This window comes from Canis aureus, chromosome 16, assembly GCF_053574225.1.
Source record: "Canis aureus isolate CA01 chromosome 16, VMU_Caureus_v.1.0, whole genome shotgun sequence".
Classification (NCBI taxonomy): Eukaryota; Metazoa; Chordata; class Mammalia; order Carnivora; family Canidae; genus Canis; species Canis aureus.
The window spans coordinates 30,441,586-30,446,350 of NC_135626.1; the positions used below are offsets into that span (position 1 = coordinate 30,441,586).

The 4,765-nt window shown below is 44.4% G+C and overlaps 1 long non-coding RNA gene across 1 annotated transcript; it reads right to left on the minus strand.

Annotated features, from left to right (window-relative positions):
- Nucleotides 1-3,455: 3,455 nt before the first annotated feature.
- Nucleotides 3,456-4,549, minus strand: LOC144286327 (uncharacterized). Its single transcript, XR_013354385.1, has 3 exons — nucleotides 4,514-4,549; nucleotides 4,221-4,403; nucleotides 3,456-3,859 (listed from the first exon to the last, which is right to left on the minus strand). It is a non-coding gene; the product is annotated as an uncharacterized LOC144286327 (long non-coding RNA).
- Between the last annotated feature and the right edge of the window lie 216 nt (nucleotides 4,550-4,765).

The following is a 4,765-nucleotide window of genomic DNA, read 5'->3' on the forward strand; positions in this document are numbered from 1 at the left end:
CGGCGTGATTGGCAGGGAACCAGGGCGGCGGGGCACCGAGCTAACTGCTGCGGCCCGGGAAGGCTGGGGGCGGGGCCGGGGGCGGGGCCGGGGGCGGGGCCGGGGCGGGGCCTCGGGCCGGGGCGGGCTCAGAGACCTGGGCGGGGCGGAGCCGGGGCAGGCCGGGATGGAGAAAAGTAAAATCAGAAAAAAATTGGACTTGATCTGGGGGAAGATGGAGCGACTGGGAAAGTGAGGAGGCTTCAATACACAGAAGGAAAATGGAATAAACCAATGTCATCTCAGAAACCTCTCCGTAGCCCATCTCATACTCCTCCCCACCCCCATATCCTCCGATCCTGCTTGGGTGCCCCTCCTTTACCTTCCCTACAGAATGCTGGAGAAAACTCTGAGGCCAGGGGTCCTCTGGGGAGGAGAGATGGACCGCACAGGTATGCTTGATAATCTCAGGGCTCAGATGCTAGACCTTAAAACCATTCCAGTGTCATTTCTATTCCTTCTCTTATGCGTTTAAAAACGTTATCCTAGGGCAGCCCGGGGGGCGCAGCGGTTTGGCGCCTGCCTTTGGCCCAGGGCGCGATCCTGGAGACCCGGGATCGAATCCCACATCGGGCTCCCGGTGCATGGAGCCTGCTTCTCCCTCTGCCTGTGTCTCTGCCTCTCTCTCTCTCTCTGTGACTATCACAAATAAATAAAAATTAAAAAAAAAAAAAAAAAAAAAACGTTATCCTAGGGCAGCCCGGGGCGGGTGGGGGGGGGGGGGGCTCAGCGGTTTAGCGCCGCCTTCAGCCCAGGGCGTGATGCTGGAGACTCAGGATTGAGTCCCACATCGGGCTCCCTGCATGGAGCCTGCTTCTCCCTCTGCCTGTGTCTGCCTCTCTGTCTCTCTCTCATAAATAAATAAGTAAAATATATATTTAAAAATTATCCAAGAAGGGGTCCGTGGCGCAAACAGGATTAAGTAATCCAATCTATACTGGATTAGGTAATTTGCCACCCTGGACGTTGAAAGATCCATCTAAAACGGTTCATGGTTTCCACCCAGGATTTCCGCATTTTGCATAATTTAGATCTCTGAGCAACTCAAAGATCTTCTGTTCCCTCAGGTCCTTTGGGTATTACTTTCTGTCCTATCAGCACACTTTATTTGGCTTTGAATAAAGTAGGTAGTTTAAACGATGCGACACCACATGGAGGCCAATGAACTCTGAAATCCCATATTTCCTAATCTGTAAAATGGGATAAACATTGTGCAACCAGTGAGAATTGAGGAGGTGACTACGTAAAATAAACACAGAACATGTTTGCACATGTTTGGGCAATGCCTATCAAAGTAAATAAATGTTCAATGAAAAATTTCTACTTATTTTACATTACTATATTGAAATGTTTCTCTTTAAAGACTTGAAATGGATGGCAAACTCTAGGTTCATGCCAATTTCCAAGAAGAGAAATAAAATCAAATGTGGCAGCACAGATACGTTACTGTTTAACTCCATTCAGTGCTGGTTCTGTTCTGTTTTATGAGGATGGGAAGAGGGATGTGGTATTCTCCTAGACTAAATGCACAAGAGATCAGAGACATACTTTACTACTGTTTTTATAATGCCCTTTAAGTCCTCTCTTCTTTTTTATTTTTTTTAATTTTTTATTTTTTTAAATAAATTTATTTTTTATTGCTTTTCAATTTGCCAACATATAGAATAACACCCAGTGCTCATCCTGTCATGTACTCACCTCAGTGCCCGTCACCCATTCACCCCCACCCCCTGCCCAGCTCCCCTTCCACCACCCCAGTTCGTCTCCCAGAGTTAGGAGTCTTTCATGTTCTGTCTCCCTTTCTAATATTTTTCCACTCATTTTTTCTCCTTTCCCCTTTATTCCCTTTCATTATTTTTTATATTCCCCAAATGAATGAGAACATATAATGTTTGTCCTTCTCCGATTGACTAACTTCACTCAGCATAATACCCTCCAGTTCCATCCACGTCGAAGCAAATGGTGGGTATTTGTCGTTTCTAATGGCTGAGGAATATTCCATTGTATACATAGACCACATCTTCTTTATCCATTCATCTTTCGATGGACACCGAGGCTCCTTCCACAGTCTGGCTATTGTGGACATTGCTGCTATAAACATCGGGGTGCTGGTGTCCTGGCGTTTCACTGCATCTGAATCTTTGGGGTAAATCCCCAACAGTGTAATTGCTGGGTTGTAGGGCAGGTCTATTTTTAACTCTTTGAGGAACCTCCACACAGTTTTCCAGAGTGGCTGCACCAGTTCACGTTCCCACCAACAGTGCAGGAGGGTTCCCCTTTCTCCGCATCCTCTCCAACATTTGTGGTTTCCTGCCTTGTTAATTTGCCCCATTCTCACTGGTGTGAGGTGGTATCTCATTGTGGTTTTGATTTGTATTTCAATGATGGCAAGTGATGCAGAGCATTTTCTCATGTGCATGTTGGCCATGTCTATGTCTTCCTCTGTGAGATTTCTGTTCATGTCTTTTGCCCATTTCCTGATTGGATTGTTTGTTTCTTTGCTGTTGAGTTTAATAAGTTCTTTATAGATCTTGGAAACTAGCCCTTTATCTGATACGTCATTTGCAAATATCTTCTCCCATTCTGTAGGTTGTCTTTGAGTTTTGTTGACGGTATCTTTTGCTTTGCAAAAGCTTCTTATCTTGACGAAGTCCCAATAGTTCATTTTTGCTTTTGTTTCACTTGCCTTCATGGATGAATCTTGCAAGAAGTTACTGTGGCCGAGTTCAAAAAGGGTGTTGCCTGTGTTCTCCTCTAGGATTTTGATGGAATCTTGTCTCACATTAAGATCTTTCATCCATTTTGAGTTTATCTTTATATATATGCAAGAGAGTGGTCTAGTTTCATTCTTCTGCATGTGGATGTCCAGTTTTCCCAGCACCATTTATTGAAGAGACTGTCTTTTTTCCAATGGATAGTCTTTCCTCCTTTGTCGAATATTAGTTGGCCATAAAATTGAGGGTCCACTTCTGGATTCTCTATTTTGTTCCATTGATCTATGTGTCTGTTTTTGTGCCAGTACCACACTGTCTTGATGACCACAGCTTTGTAGTCTCTTCTTTATACAAACTGTATTATGTTTCAAATTCAATTGCTTGGGGGCAGCCTGGGTGGCTCAGTGGTATAGCGCCACCTTCAGCCCAGGGCCTGATCCTGGAGACCTGGCATCTAGAGAGTCCCATGTCAGGCTCCCTGCATGGAGCCTGCTGCTCCCTCTGCCTGTGTCTCTGCCTCTGTGTGTGTGTGTGTGTGTGTGTGTGTGTGTGTGTGTCATGAATAAATAAATAAAATCTTTAAAAAAATAAATAAAATTCAATTTCTTTAAAAAAGCAATTTTACCAGTTAAGAACTATTTTCAAATAGCTTCAAGGAATCCCATTATAAAGGTGTGCTTTGATGAAGCTGAACCTGTATCACTACGTAACAATAGATTAATGAAAACAACAGGAGAGTGTAAATGACACTGTGCAATATATGAGATATAGGCCAGAAATTCAAATTGCACATGCAATATATATGTTTGTAAGTGTGTTTACCTACTAAATTCAGAAAGTCAATACACATATATTTGGGTATGTTGAGATCTATACCCATGTTTACTTTATTATAGTTAATGAAGGAAAGAATGCTGCCAGCAAATAGCTTTTATTTTGTGCAACCTCAGAGACTAGAAAAGACTCGGAGAGAGGGCTAGATCGGCCTGTTCTCCTTTAGCACTTGTCTATTTTAATAGACCATCCCACTGCCTTTGTGAAAATGCTCTCTAGAGGAACTTCAACAAACATGACAGCTGATGCTCCTGGCCTCAAACATGGAAAGCCTGGGCAAAATATACCAAAAATAGTCTTAAATATATAGTTCAGCTGAAAATAAAGAGTAGATACCAGATTTCAGAAAGGAAAGAGAGAATGAAAGCCAGAGACCCAAGCACACTGGATATCTTTAGAAGGGATTGAATACCCCCCACCTGCCTCCCTGAAGCCTTGTTTCTCATGGGGAAACTTCCTTCCTTTAGACTAATACTCTTGGCCTCAATCATGGACTCCCTCCTTCTCATGAGAAGAGGGGTGATTTAAATGGTTGATGAGTTTAAGAAAAGGAACTACTAGGCATGTCTGGATCAACCCCTTCTGGCCTCTCCGTTCTAGCACCTCTCTATTGTAGAAAATGTGCATTCTCACCTGCCCTAGGTTATATTGTACTGCAGAGTGAAGGCTGTGCTCCTAGAAATGAGACTTTCCCATGCTGTCTGTGTCTGGAGAGCAAGTTTGGTTACAGGCAGAGTGTTTTAATTCTTCTGTTGCCACTGCTTCATTGCAATAAAGGTGAAATGCTCATTTCTGTGGTCAGACTTCCACATCTGTCTAAATGGATTCAGAACATAGGTGGGGAAGAGAGGAATAAGAATTTGGAGCTTCCTAAGTTCCAAACAGACAGAGGCTCCAGCGGCAGGATCTGGGGTTCTGATACTCACACAGGGACTGAAGATGTGGCACTCGGCCACAGGTGGTAGGAGATTGGGTGGGGGGACTGTCATAAAGCATGGATCCCCTTGGGGTGGCTGAGCAGCTCGATCGGTTAAGTGTCCAACTCTTTGTTTCTGTTCAGGTCATGATGTCAGGGTCCTGAGATCAGGCCCTGAGTCAGGCTCCACAGGCTCAGGGTGTGGAGTCTCCTTGAGATTTTCTCACTCCCTCACCTTCTGTCTCTCTCCTCCTCCCTCGCT